Source organism: Stenella coeruleoalba (assembly GCF_951394435.1).
Source record: "Stenella coeruleoalba genome assembly, chromosome: 10".
NCBI lineage: Eukaryota > Metazoa > Chordata > Mammalia > Artiodactyla > Delphinidae > Stenella > Stenella coeruleoalba.
Window position 1 is genome coordinate 22131284 of NC_137156.1, and position 15810 is coordinate 22147093.

The 15810-nt window shown below is 39.9% G+C and overlaps 1 protein-coding gene across 4 annotated transcripts in view; it reads right to left on the bottom strand.

Annotated features, from left to right (window-relative positions):
* Window positions 1–15810, bottom strand: part of SCAND3 (SCAN domain containing 3) — a 142804-nt gene that overhangs the window by 98959 nt on the left and 28035 nt on the right. Inside the window, exons 1-2 of one of the 4 annotated variants that reach the window (XR_013830022.1) lie at window positions 10685–11007; window positions 10433–10562 (exon numbers count right to left, since the gene is read on the bottom strand). The gene's annotated coding sequence lies outside the window, so the exon portion shown is untranslated. The other 3 variants (XM_079933051.1, XM_079933052.1, XM_079933053.1) reach the window with 3 other exon arrangements.

Genomic DNA, 15810 nt, shown 5'->3' on the forward strand with positions numbered 1-15810 from the left:
ACGTCGACACCTCCCACCTTTAGGTAAACATTGGTGCGACTGTTAAGCTAGGTAAGATTTTTGGATAAAATCCTAAACCTTCTGTCAGGAGAGGGAATGGGGAGGAGAGGACAGGTACCGACTGGGATGGGTTATACTATCACCATACTAGAAAGACGAGCGGCTAGGAAGTGGAATAAGCAGAAGAGGTGTTGGAGAAGGGAGAGTGGCCTGGTTCTTGGAAGGGAAAAGGATGAAGCCAATGAAGGGGAAGAAAAGAGGCAGCAGAGGAAGAAGATAGAAGAGTTTGGAGATGGGTCTCAATGGAGAGGCTCGGAGGTAGAAAGTGACCAAGCCTGGCACTTCTGCTACACTTTCTGCAGGCCCTCGGGAAGAGAAGAAGGCTCCTTCCTAAGGTAAGTGATTTGAAAGCGTGTGTCCCACAAAAAGATACGTCCCGTTTTGCCCAAGATTTTGTGACTCTGAGAGTGCCTTGCTCCACTTTCTGTCACAGCAAACACAGGCTGAGCATCTTCAAGGGCGCACCTGTGGTTGCATATCTCTGGAGCAGTAGACTCCGGTATTAGAGATTTTAGAAAGTCGACGTTATACGTAACCCGATGCAGCGTTGAGTTTAGAAACAAATTCCAAACGCAGTTTTGTGTTTGGGCATTTCAACTGCCATCAGCTAGTTTTTAGCGTGTTTGGCTTTAAAATACAAGGGAAAGAGTGGAAGGAAAAGGTTAAGCAGTGACTAAACGTTTTTGGCTTGAATAGATTCTTACTGAAACCTTCGTACTCTTGGGTAGCTCAATTGGACCTGTATCAGGCCCTTAGTCTGAGGACCCAGGATTCACGACCCGGTTCTGGTGTAGACTCTTTCACTTTCCCCATTTCATGTATACATACATACACAAAAGCCTACTGAAGCCAGCTTTCGTTTGGAGCACGTTACTAATCACATGCTTATTCTTTTGTTTTAGCCTCTGTTGAATGTTATTTAAAATCATCATAGAAATCAGACAGTGGCATAGGTCCTATAAGTCACCCTCCTGTTGAATGTGGGCGCTAACTGGTACAAGAGCCCTGTTAGAAATGCATTCACTCTCTGCAGCAAAACCTTTGCTCTAAATCCTTTTAAATGTTCTCTTCTCTTGTATATCTAAAAGAGAGATCATTTTATTTTATAAAAAGAGTTTAACTTTAGAACAGTTGTAGATATAGAGAAAAATGGAGAGGACATTACAGAGAGTTCCCCTATACCCTGCATTCAGTTTCCCATATCGTTAACAGCTTACAGTAGGATGATACATTTGCCAAGTTAATGAACTCAAATTGATACATTTTTAAAAATGGAATCTACAATCTATTCAGATTTCCTTAGTTTTGCCTAATATACTTTTTCTGTTCCAGAATATTGAACCAGAGATGCAAGAGAGGATCTAGTTTAATGATTTTTACATTGGTGAAATTTATCTCAGTGGACTTTCCCTTGCCAACTTTCAGTTTCTCAAAACCATCCAAAAATGGCACTGATACGTTATGAAGAATTTCTAGGGCAAGGTGATTTTTCGTGTTAAGCAGGTGCCTTCCACATACAAGGTCTTGAGTAAAACCCCTGTAATTCCATGTGTGTTCTTTACTCTGTAACCCAATCCTTCTTGCACCTTTTCATTCATTTTCTCATGATTTCCCCGCTCATACGAAAAGAAAACCAATGATTCAGTGCATTGCCTTTACAGCTGTTCCAGTTCTATTCCATAGACCTTGGTTCCACATAGGGTGGTTGTTTTTGTAAAAGGAAGATGGGATGGGAGAGGAAAAGTGCGGGGGGGTGGGGAGTCCATCCTAAATCTCCACCAAAAAAAAAAAAAAAAAAGAGGCCCAGGGTATTCCCTGGCGGTCCAGTGGTTAGGACTCTGCACTTTCACTGCTGAGGACGCAGGGTCAATCCCTGCAATCCACACTATGAAGCCAAAAAAGGAAAAAAAAAAAACCAGTTAAGAAAAAGAGGCCTACCCCAACATTAAGAGGAAGTTCACCTTCAGTACAGGGAAAAAAGATGGAAAGAAGAGGGAAAATAAAGAACCTGACAGACATTTTTGTTGATTCTCATAATTTTTGAGTCATGAAATAGACAGTAGATGGAGGAACAGAGATGCTTCCCACTGAAATTCCCTACCCCTCTTCCTCAATTACTTTCAGCAATGTTTTGTTGTTTTCAGTGTACAAGTCTTTCACCTCTTTGGTTAAATTTTTCCTAGGTATTTTATTTTTTCAGATGCTATTGTAAATGGAATTGTTTTTTAAATTTCCTTTTCAGATTGTTCATTGCTAGTGTAGGGAAAAACAACTTACTTTTGTGTGTTAATCTTATGTCTTGCAGTTTAGCTGAATGTGCTTGTGCTCCTGGACTTTACTTTGTTGGAAGGTTCTTGATTACTGATTCAATCTCTACCTGTTACAAGTTTGTTCAGATTTGCTAAGTAGGAAGCTATGCTGAATGTAGAAGGAGGATCCCTCTGCCAGGTGAATTTCTCAAATATTGGTGCCCTGTATTTATAACGAAGGCAAATAGTAGAAAGGTTAGAGAATAATCCACTTATTAGCTTTGAATAAATTCTCAGGATAAGTTGAATTCCTGAGCTGGATAGTTCAGTTGACAAGCATCAGACTCTCACTATGAGGGTCCAGACTGCAAGTGCATGTTCAGGGTTTAGTATCTCCCCTAGCCCTCCAAGCACATATTCTTAACTCCTAGATAGAAACTCTTTGAAACCCAGCTTTCTCCAGAGAAATGTTTGCAGTCAACTTTTCTTCCCCTTCCTATCCTTTTCTTGGCCACTGTCTACCAGTTCTACAGAAGGATTCTGAGCCAGAAAATCCAGGGTCATTATGGTATCAATAACTATACATGCATTAGTATTTCACTACTGGGTATTATCTGGTGATTAGATGCCAATGACAAAACGCAAGGTATCGGTAATTAGTGGGCATACTAATTTTGGTTTTTTAAGACTCTTGCCTCATTTCATGTTTTCTTCTCAAGGCCAGCCCTTAGAAAGTCAAATGAAAAGGATTCCGTTTCTTGCCTAGCAATAAGCAACGACCACGAAGGGATTCGAACCCTCAATCTTCTGATCCGGAATCAGATGCCTTATCCATTAGGCCACGTAGCCAGTTGGTAAATGTCTGTGTTCAAACCTGAAAGCTGAAACGTGGTAGGTTTCTGTTTTCAAATTTCTAACTTCATTGGAAAGAAGATCTCATTAATAACATTCCTGACCCAAAGGGAATAAAACTGCATCAAGTTCCTGACAACAGTTACTTAAAATTAATAAATGGTGAGGCGATCAGAAGTGACACAGCCTTTGAAGGCTTTCTTACCTAAGTCTGATGCAAGTTAATGATGATGCAAGTTCAGTGGAGAAATATGAGCCAAGAAGTAAAGTCTGCAATGAAGGGATGATGATAGTGTAAGGAGAGGGAGCTTCAGAGTTTGGTACGTTCTGACCTGTTCCATCTCAAAGATACAATGGCGCATCCTCCAGGGAGAAAAGTCTGTAAGCTCAAACAGGAGCAGTGGGGGGTAAGAGCTACGGCCTGGACTGAATGAGCCTGGTTAGACCAAGGAAGTGCCTTCTGCTGTTTCCTATGAAATTGTTTTAGTTAAACCTCTTTCCTTCTTGAAATGGGTTCAATGAGAAGCATAGATTGGATAATGGTCCCTTGCTGTTTTCCTGTTTGGAGAGCTACTGGCTCCAGTAGAAGCTGAAGAATGTAAATCCACACCACGTTGGGCAGAATGCCTGGCCAGCATGAGCTGTTCCACCTGGTTCCCACCCTCCCGTCAGCCAGCTCCAAGACTCCCTTGCCAAAGGAATGTTTGGGGGCAATTTCATCCATCAACAGAAAAGGACCCATTATGGAACACTTTCTTGCATCTTCAATTTCCTCCTCCTTCAACTCTCTTTCCCTCTGTCTACAAAGGCTGCAAGAAATATGTACAAGACAATGCAGAGGGAGAGAAACAGAAATAGTGTGAGTGTTGCCTGGAGAAATTTAGGTGAGGTACTTGGCAAGAAATGAAACCCTCTTTGTCTAGCAATGTAGTCTGAAACTTGGCAATGCTTTGTCTAGGGGATGCAGCATCTCTGGTTCTGAAAACCTAGAGAAGGAAGACAAAGAAGAGAAGAGGAAGGAAAATGTTCCTAACGATTATAACATCTCTCTCAAACAGAATCTTCTTAGCAATGAGGAAAATCCAAGAAATCTGACTTGGGAACTAATACATGAAAGATAAAACGAATTGTCCAAATGTGTGTAGATAAGATACTATGGGAAAAACTAACATTGTGGGCCTGGATAGCTCAGTCGGTAGAGCATCAGACTTTTAATCTGAGGGTCCAGGGTTCAAGTCCCTGTTCAGGCGTACTGCCTCTGTTTTATCTTTATTCATACAGGAAGAGTTGGGGGAAATGATATCCTGATTTTACACTGATTGAAACTTTGCTCATTGCTTTATAGGTGTGAAATGATTATGTGATAAATTTACCAACCCCAAGGGACAGTCTTGGGAAGTCATTTGGAATAGGGATTGCTGACCTGAAGATATGGATTTTATGCGGTTGCTTTATAGGTGTGAAATGATTACATGATAAATTTACCAACCCCAAGGGACAGTCTTGGGAAGTCATTTGGAATAGGGATTGCTGACCTGAAGATATGGATTTTATGTGGTTTTTAGAAGAGAGTCTCTTTCATCAGTTGACTGGGGAAAAAATCAGCCAAGACTTCTGAACTCTTAAAAACAAAGGGAGAAAAAGGACTTGAAACCAGAGACACATAGCACTTTACCCGTATAGAGAAACAATTCAAATGACAGCGGCTATCTATCTCATCAGAAAACATAGAGGTCAGAAAGAGTGGTACAACATTTTCCAAGTGCTTAAAGAACAGAATTATAAAAAAAAAAAAAAAAAAAAAAAGAACAGAATTATCAATCCAGAATACAATATCCGGAGAAAATATCTTTCGGGAATGAAAAGAAAATCAATATATTCTCAGATAAAGGAAAACTAAGATAATTTGCTGCCAGAGAACTACCTTAAAAGAATGACTACAGTAAGTTCTCCAAACAGAAAGGAAATGATAGAGAAGGAATATTGAATATCAGGAAGGAAGAAAAAAACATGATAAGCAAAAAAACATGGTAAGTACAATACACTTTCCTTGTCTTGAGCTTTTAAAATTATGTTTGAAAGTTGAAGCAAAAGTATAACACTGTCTGATGTGGTTCTAAATGTATGTGAAAGAAATAGTTAAGACAGTCATATTACAAGTGAGGAATAGTAAAGTGACAGAAAGGGAGGTAAGGTTGCTACATTTCACATGAACTGGTAAAATGGTACACCAGTACAGTCTAAGTTAAATATCTAGAATGGAATTCTTACAGTAATGACTTTTAAAAATCTATACAGAAGGATACAATAAATAATGGTATAGATAAATGAATATGGAATTCCAAAATATATACAAGTAGTCCATAAAAAGGCAACAAAAAAAGAGAGAAGTGAACAATAAGAATAACAGAGAACAAACAGAAAACAAAAAAAATAAAATGCCGGACTTAAGCCCTACATACCAATAATTACATTAAATGTAAATAGTCTAAATGCACTAATTAAACCCACAGGGTAGATTAGAAAACATGACCAAACTATATGCTGTCTGTCTACAAAAAAATTCACCTCAAATATAACCTGTAAATATATAGGCAGTTTGAAGTTAGGAAGATTAAAAAAAAAAAGGCATGTCATGCAAACATCAATAAAAAGACAGCAGGAGTAGCTATTATTAATGTCAAATAAAGTCAGTTTCATAACAAAGAAAATTATCAGAGGCAGAGAAGGACATCATATAATGATACAAGTGCCCATCTACCAAGAAGGGCATAGTAATCCAAAATACGTATGCACCAAACAACAGAGCTGCAAAATATGTGAAGGAAAAAAAAACCTGATAAAACTGAAAGATAAAATATGCAAATCCACTTGAAAAATGCCATCAGCCACCGGAATCCAATCAACATAGAATGGTTCATCCAATACAAGCAGAGTATAGATTCTTTTCAAATCCATCAGAACGTATTCCAAGATAGAACATATCCTGGGACATAGAATAACCCTCAACAAATCTAATAGAATTGAAAGATACAGTGTGTTCTCTGACCACAGTGCACATTAGTCACAGAAAGATAAGAGGCAGATATTCAAACACTTGGAAACTAAACAGCACAGCTCTAAATAACCCACAGAATAAAGAGGAATCTCAATGGAGATTTAAAAATAAATAGAATGAAATAAAAATACAATGTATCAAAATTTCTGATACACTAAGACAGCACTAAAAATTTCTGATACTTATTAAAACAGCACTGAGAAGGAAATTTATAGCACTCAGTGCATTCAAGAAAAGAAAAATCACAAGTTAGTCATCTAAGTTTTCACTGAGATAGCCAAGGGGAAAAAGAGCAGAAGAAACCTAAGGCAAACAAAAGGAAGAAACTAATAAAAACAATACCCTTGTCAACGCCTGGGCCAGCACCATGGTTGGGAAATCCGGCATCGGTTTGTCTCCCGGGCTTTTGCAGCTCTGGTTCTGAGACGCACAAAGACCAAGTTGGGGACAAGAACAGACAGCAGGATGCTGCATCGATTTTTGCCCCTCTTAGTATATACGGAATCCTTTTCTTGAATGAAAGAACACCAGGGGGGAGGTTCAGCCGCTGGGCCCGACGTGCAAAATGAGCTCGCCGGTTGCCAAATTAGTTCTTGAGATCTCATTGTCCCTGTGGAAAGGGGAGACGCTTCCCACCTTCAGCCAAAATTTGTTCCGACAGTCAACTCAGGTACTAGGTTTGGAGGAAATTCTGAATTATCTCTGATGGGCTAAGCCAGAAATCGACCTTGTTTAAAAGCTCCCCCCGATGATTCTGAAAGTCAGCCAGGTTTGGCAGTTCTCGGCTTTAGAGACTCCAAGACGAGTGGGCTGATATCTTTGGGAAAGTTAACACCAGGAGGGAGATTAGTGCGAGAGCAGAATACAGGTAACGATAACGAAAGGCAGGCGTGGAGTCCGCGGCTTCAGCGGCCACAGGAAGGTGGAGGAGGAAAAAAGTGGACGAGTGCTTAGGTTGGCGTTAGTTTCAGATGGGCGGAGAGGCGGTTAGTTACGCGTCTCTGCTGCGCTTCCTCTGGGTACGTGGGGAACAAGCAGGTCCATTCCCGGTGAAAGAAGTGAGCTGAGACCGCTTTCCCGAAGGAAGATCCCCTTCGTTTTGTCCGACTGTCGCGGTTTTCAGAGAGCCTCGCTGCTCTTTCCGCGGTTGGAGCACTTGAGAGAAGTCCTGCGGTTGAGTTTCTGATTTTAGTGTATCCCGGTGGTATTGGAGGTTTCAGACCGCGCGGCAGGGAGGCCACAGTGTCCGGATCCCCACGTGCTAGTGGTAGAAGAGCGCAAGGTAGAAACAGGGACCGCCTTTGTATTTAGACTTCACCATCTGAGCTATACGTAGGAGTGAGTGTTTTTGTTGTTGTTGTTTGTTTAATGGGTTGAGCTTGGAATGCAAGACATGGAAGATAAGAGGGGTAAGGTAGTAACCAAGTATTTTTAATTTGAAATGGTTTTCAGAGGCTGAACTCTAGATAGTTCGGTGTGTAGGTTGTCATGACTTTAATCTCAGGGCCAAGATTTCGAGACTGTTCCTGTTGGCATCCCGTTCTTTCTCCCACTTCCTTTTTGTCTTTCTTCTGCTTGTTGAAGTCGTCTTGGTGAGGTCGAGGCTCACAGCAAGAGAGGAGGGACTTCACCAGAATCCATTGGGTTATGTTTTTACTTTGTATGTGTACAGGACTATAACGGGAAAAAAAGGGTTAGGAGAACTAAATCTGTATTCCTTGAGGTTTGAGGGAAAAGTGAAACCAAGGCCTGGAGATGCCGGGGATCGAACCCGGGACCTCATGCATGCAAAGCATGCGCTCTTCCACTGAGCTACACCCCCTCCCCGACAGGTTTCCTGATAATACTTCTTTGGGAATAAATTTTATTTCCTGAGGCTCTGGATCCTTGGGTGTCTAGGCGGTAGAGGAACCAAAGAAGGATACTGATGCTTTGGAGTATAGAACTTGAAGTGGAAGGCAAAAGATTGGAAACCTGTGTCAGATAACCAAAAGAAGTTGACACCATAGCTTTAAAACATAGTTGGGGTCTCCTATTATGCTTGGCAAGAGATCAAATCAAGTCCCAGTTTTTGGACCTTTTGATTTCCTCCAGATATGTCTTAAGCTGAGACACAAGGCCATTGAAATTCAGCTTCTTTCCGGCCTAAAATGCTTCATAATCTTGGTTGTTTGCTCCATTGGAATATTAAGGACCAGATTTGATGGAGGAAAGCCACAGGCAGTAAAAAACCCTAGAACGATGCATTCAACATTGCAATGTAAGGGGCTCTTTTTCTTTTCTAATCTAGGCACCCAGCTAATTTAGCAGGCCCCGCTAATAATCCAAAATCTCTTCTTCATAAGCATTCATAAGGCATGAATGAAACAACAGCTTCAGGGATGGAGAGGAATATTAAATTATGAGAGCGAGACCAAAGACAAATAGCCGCAAGACATTAGGGATAAAGGGGAAAAAAGGTATTTATTTATGTGTTTGTTTGTTTGTTCATGCATTTATTTAGGGAGGGAAAAAAGCTATGTCATTACCAAACAGAAGAAAGTGCAGAAAAGGGGTAGGTTTTAAAAATTCTTTTGGAAATGGGAGGAAGTTTGGAAGACGGAGAAGATGGGCAAGCCTTGCTCATGTTAAATTCAAGATCTATGTGGTGCACACTTGTGAGAATGTTACATGGTGAACTCACACAATTACCCCTGCCTCCAGATTTGGATTTGTGAGTGATCAGTAGATACAACTATGTGGAGGATGGATAAAGACAGAAAAGTATTCTCATTAGTGATATTCGTAGGAAAATAAATTTGCTCCCGGACATCTCTTGAACCCTGGGATTTATTGTGGTTAAGGCTGTGTTCTTTGAAATATATAAAAAGACTGCAAGAGAACCCATTTCCTGGCACCAGATTTCCAGTGGCTAACCCTTTCTCCTTCTGGTTTGCTCATTTATGGACTTTTGCCAATATTCATAAAATAACATTGAGTTCCTTTTGAAGCTGAAAGAATATGGTTTGTCTGACAGATTTGTTCTTTCAGTTGGCTCATGAAATTTTTAGCCCATGAAGTGCTTAGGAGGATATCTTGACTGTTTGATGTTGTAAAATATTAGGTTTATGATGCTTTCCAATATTAGGAAGGTTTTCAGACACACTGCTTGCTCATAATTTTGTGTTACACCTGGTGAAAACTGCATGTCTATTGGGGTCTCAGGAATTCATAATAATAAGGTATGCCTTTTTTTTTTCTTTTTGCCCCATGAACAAAGTGGGGATTTTAAAATTAAATATTTAGAGTTATAAAAATTGTTGAGTAACTATGTTGTACACCTGAAACTAATATGATATTGTAAATCAACTATACTTCAATTTTTTAAAAGTCTACAGCCATCTTCAGACTATGGATTCATTTAATACAGAATTCTTATCAGGAATTAAACTTCTAAATTGAGTGACAGAACACACTCATGCCATATATACTCAATTCAGAAAATCTGAAAATCTATGATGTGTATGTTTAACCCTGCACTGTCCAAAATGGTAGCCACTAGCCACTTTGAGTATTGAACACTTAAAAATGGAGATGTGCTGTAAGTGGAAAATATATATCAGGCCTCAAAGACTTAATATGATATTTAAAATGTAAACTATATCACTAATAATTTTTTGATTGACTATTTAAATGATGTTTTTGATACACCAAGTTATTTAAATATTCTTCTTCAATGAAGGCCACTTATTTTTATCTTTTATGTGACTACTAGAAAATGTAAAGTTACAAAAGTGACTCATTTATGGCTTTATTATATTGCTATTTGACATCCGTAGCTACAGAAGACGTGACATGTTTAGATGCTGTTCTGGGAACACCAGAACCAAGGAATATAGAGCACAGTCTACCAGTTTCCTACTATGTGTGGACATGACACAAAGCATTCACTTGCATGATCTCCTTTGGTATTTACAGTATCCCTTTTTACATAGACATCATTAGCCTCATTTTTTAGATATTGAATGTGAGGCTAATTATGTTTTGTGAACTACCCTAGACCTCCCACTTCAACAGAATCATTACTGTGTTAGGCAATAAAATACTCAATGATGCTGTTTGTCCAATCAAATACTTCTTAATGAAATAAAATGCAAGCTTCTGAATTGAGGAGGGATAGATTGTTAATGGATAAGTTTCTAATGCCAAGTTCCTGTACAGCGAATGTCCCTACCTTGACGTTGCTTCTCAGTTTGTACCAATTTTCCATTTGCAACTTGATGCAGTTCTGATGTTGAAATAGTGTTTTATTTTCTTCTTTCAAAGTGTCCAAGAGTTGTCGGTGGAAAACAGACACTATGAAACTGACACAGAAATTTGAAAAGAAGAAAACAGTTCAGAATGACACAAGAGTGACCTATTATCCCTAACAAAGAGTTTCAAGAAATAAAGTCAAAATTAAAAGGAAAAAATGGGGTATTGGTACCTGAGTCTTGACGACTTTACTGTCCATTTGCTTTCATTTTTCAGTATTCTAGGTCCCCTTGTCAAAATTCAACAGAATAATTCTTAAAGAAGTGCTTATTCTCATTCTTTCCTGGATAACAAAACAGAAATAACTTAAGATGTGCAAATTCTAGACAGGGGTGGAAGGCTGAAGGAATGAATGTCTTGTCAAAAAGAAAAATCTGCATGTTCTTGTAATTGTTTAAAAGTTCAATGATGTTCAACAAAGCTCCTTATTCTAGCAGTTTAAAAACGGGGTGGACTCAAAATACAAACCCATATTTTCTGATCGGAAATTTTTCCTTGCATATACCACACCCACATATATACACTTACACAGTGTAGTAGTTCTTTTTTCTGCAGGTTTCCCCACCACCACCACCAACAATTCTTGTGATTAAAAAGATCACACGCACACACACAACATAAAGGCAGAAATGAATTGTAAGTGCAAGGCCATGTAGCACATTGGAATTTCCTAGCTCCTAGGAAAATAATTTCCTAGGTTTTGAAACTTTAAATAAAATATCACTGTCAGGAAACACTTCGTGGAAGACACTTCACACACACACACACACACACACACACACACACACACCCCTTGATCGCGCTTGCAAAAAGCCGTAAAAATTGTAGTTATATATGGATTTTGGGGATTGGGGCATAACTGTCGTGTAACGGGTTAATAAATTACACCACAGTAAAACACTACTGCCGAAACCCGGGATCGAACCAGGGACCTTTAGATCTTCAGTCTAACGCTCTCCCAACTGAGCTATTTCGGCCACCTGGGAACGCTCGGCTTAGCTGTTCTCCCAAAATTTAAAGTTTTCATTTGTGCGGGCCAGTCTACTCTTATTTTGTTCAACATCACCCATTCGTTCGCCCCAAAGTATATGGGCTCCCCTGAAATCCATGTCTAAAAATAGGATCCAGTTTTAGGAGACTGGATGGGTTGGTAGAGGAGGAGGGAAGTATAGGGGGAGAAATGGATTCGGCTACTCCACTACTCAAAGACAGCTCAGAAAACTAAGGCAATTCAAAATGAAATTATCGAGCCTCGACTTTCGGTTCTTTTTCTGTCTTGCTCTTCAATGACAAGGCTAAAAGGATTGTTGGGCACGTTAATATGGAGACGGGCTTCTTGCTTCGGCTTGAGGAAATCCGGAAGGAACCAATTCTTTTCTTCTAGTCACTTCCTTTCCCTTGTCTTCCTTGTGCTGACACGTGGTTGTTAGCGCGGAGACACAGAGAGTAGAAACCGGAAGCATTTAAAGGCAATCCATCGGATAATGTGTCTATTTCCGTGTGAGCAAGCAAAGCGTAAAGGGAGAAAAATAGATGCACGTGTATGGTTTCCAGCCCTCTCGTAAGGAAAGGATAAACCACCACTGAACTACACCTCTCACGACAGAAAGGTCATGAAGATCATCTTTGAAATAGTAACCATATTTCTGAGGGGGGTCTTCAAAGATACGGTAGTTAGCCAGATAGAAAAGCCACTGCCTCAAATCCTACTCATTTCTTAAACCTCTAAACTGTATCCTCTTAAGCTGCTACACTAGGAGAAATGTAAGGGTCGCAAGCCAAATAGCACCGTTTCTGCTCTTAACACATTTAATCCTATCAGCTCTTTCCCAGGTTCCCGCCCCAGCAAACTGCCTGGAGGCGTTTTTTCTGCAACCACCAGGAAAGATTTCCAGATGGAACTTTTTTTTTTTTCTGACTTCAACCTCTCTCTCTTTTTCTCTTTCCTATTCTTAGAAAAATTTTCAAGTCCTCTCCTTCTTAAGAAGAGATGAACTACAGTCTGAGAGAAGATATTTCAACACTCATGTTTTACGAAAGACCATTATCTGTGAAGAACTTCTACAAAACACTAAGAAAAAGACTAAAATCTCATTAAGAAAGAGCAAATTAACATGCACTTCACAAAAAGAGGATACCCAAAATAGCCAATAAGCAATTTAAAAGGTGCCCAACATAATTTGCTATGAGGGAAATGTAGATTTAAAAACCAAATGAAATAATACTTCTCTTCACCAGAATCAATTACCTTAAGAGAACTGACAATATCAAGTGCTGCTGAGCACGTGGAGCAACTGGAATACTCACTCACACAACTGCTGATGAGACCGTAAACTGGTGCACACACATTGGGAAACTATTTGGAAATACTGACTAAATCTAAATATACATGTAAGCTATGCCCCCAAAACTCCACAGCTGCATTTATACTCAAGAGAAATGCATGAGTATTTCCCTTGAAAGACAAATATAGGAATGCTAGTTAGACATTTCAGCCCCAAACTAGAAGCACTCTAAATGTACATTGACAGTAAAATGAATTAAAAAGTTGTGATGCACAGTATTCATACAATGGAATGTTACCAAGCAATGAAAAAGAACTGCTGCTACTAGCAATAATATGGATATATCCAACTTTTTAAAAATTGAGTGAAAGAATCCACACTCAAATGAGTACATACTGTATGATTCTACTTATATTATTTCAAAATGCAAGAAAAAGTAATCTATGGTGATAGAGGTCAGAGAGTGGCATTGATTGGGATGAGGCACAAGGAAGCAGCTGGGGGCTGAAAAATCATGTATCTTTGCCAGAGCTGTTGGTTACATGAGTGTATGCATACGTAATAACCCATCAAGCTGAATCATTAAATTTCATGCATTTTTGTTTACATTAATTAAGCCTCAATTTAAATAACAAGAAAAGAAGAAAAAGGATCTCCTTGGATACCTCATCACCTCCAGTACATCTTATCTCTTCATTAGTGCTTTTCAGATTGTGGTCTGCAGACTGGTGCCTGGCTAAGAATTGTATTTTACCTATCTGTGAGCATTAGGAACTTTTTATAAGAAGTGAACAGTGCCAGGACATAGGACTCCTTTTGTTAAACAACATAGAAACAATTTCAGGGGCTTTCAGGATTTCAGAAATAATAATCTCTGGAATGAGGAAAGGGCAGCACCCAAGAACCACCTGCTCAGTGAATTTTAATAAACCCCTGTGTATATCTGGACAGGTTCTGAAATCTCAATCTCCAATTCTGAAAGGGTCGAGCTTTTTGCCTTTAGCCAAAATTTGGTGTGAGTGGAAATTCGGATGCAAGTCTTTGGATGACTTCCACTAAAAATATTTTAGATTCTCTTACTGATTCTTTCTCCCCCCAGCATTTCTCTGTCTACCCAGGGCTTTAGCCCCAGCCATGCACCTAGCCCCCCACCTGACCAAGCATCAGCCTATGCTGGGGAAAGGCTGATCTGGGAACATAAGGAAAGGAATTAGAAAGCAATGTGGAAATTAAAATATCAGCTACACATGAGTGTCTCAATACAGAGATTAAAATGTGTGTAAATGCGACTAGTAGTGCGCTAAGCTACTGTGCAAATTTCATTCCGGAGCACACAGTAGGGAGGAGACGAGTGCCAAAAGAGGGAAGAGGCGGGGTGGGGTGAAGTGGAGGAAGAAAAGGAGAAAAGGGACAGAGAGGAAGTGGGCAAAGGAAAAGCATCCTCAAAATGAACAGGATGTGAGGGGAAGTTGATGGGGTGAGGTGGGGGGGTGTCTAAGCTCCACGTCTCTCCGTGGCTTCGTCCGGGTATGAGGGAAAAGATGAGATCTTTTTCTCTCAAGGGAGGTAGGCTTGTCCCAGAAAAGGATTTGGCTCTTTATGTCGAAGACTGTTCTGGCTTCGGGAGTGCCTCGCAACTCTCCATTGCTGGATAGACAGGCTGAGCGCTTTGGGGGACGAACGTGAGGGTGAGATTTCGTTTGAAATTCAGGAACCTCTGGGACTGGTAGTTTGGAAGCTGCAGGGATGCCTCGGTTTGGGGGCGTGGATGCAGTGGGAGCAGAGTCAACAGTAGAAGCGGCAGCTTTGAGGTTGAACACAGCCGAGACTGTGGAAGCATCTTATTTTTTTTAAGGTTTTGCTTGAAAAGCAAAAAAATTGAGAAAGTTCCCGTTTCCTTGCTGCACATATTTCTAACTCTTAGAAGCTTACTGAAACACAACTTTCTCCTGAAGAAACTCTTCCTGGCATTTGCAACAGGCTCCTTTACTCCTCACACGATGCTCTTGCTTCAAAAGGAGGGTCTGAAGACTCTGGTTGTGGAAAGCCACTGTCACTGAACAGTCGGTGATACCTACAGACGAAGCCATGGTCTCTTCACTCCTAGTACAGGCACAGAACAATATAGATGAGTCCCTCACAAGTCAAGTGGATGACCTCAAGATTGGCTGTACAGGTGGTTTGTGACTGCCTGATGGACAGTTACAGCTTCTGGAGAATAAAAAAAGGGGAGGATGCATTATGGAAGACCTCCAGGTTTCTTGGCTTCTGTAGATGGAGAAAGAGACTGCTTTTCTGCTTTCTGAATGTTTAGCAGTTTGCTGGCTTGGTTTTCCCTTTGGTGGCTGAAAACAAGAATAGATTAAAAAAAAAATCCCTATCAAACTACCAATGGCATTTTTCAGAGGACTAGAACAAAAAATTTCACAATTTGTATGGAAACACAAAAGACCCCGAATAGCCAAAGCAATCTTGAGAAAGAAAAACGGAATTGGAGGAATCAGGCTCCTGGACTTCAGACTAAACTACAAACCTACAGTAATCAAGACAGTATGGTACTGGCACAAAAACAGAAATACAGGTCAATGGAACAGGATAGAAAGCCCAGAGATAAACCCACACACATATGGTCACCTTATTTTTGATAAAGGAGGCAAGAATATACAATGGAGAAAAGACAGCCTCTTCAATAAGTGGTGCTGGGAAAACTGGACAGCTACATGTAAAAGAATGAAATTAGAACACTCCTGAACACCATACACAAAAATAAACTCAAAATGGATTAAAGACCTAAATGTAAACATTTAAACACTATAAAACTCTTAGAGGAAAACATAGGCAGAACACTCTATGACATAAATCACAGCAAAGATCCTTTTTGACCCACCTCCTAGAGAAATGGAAATAAAAACAAAAATAAACAAGTGGGACCTAATGAAACTTAAAAGCTGTTGCACAGCGAAGGAAACCATAAACAAGACCAAAAGACAACCCTCAGAATGGGAGAAAATAT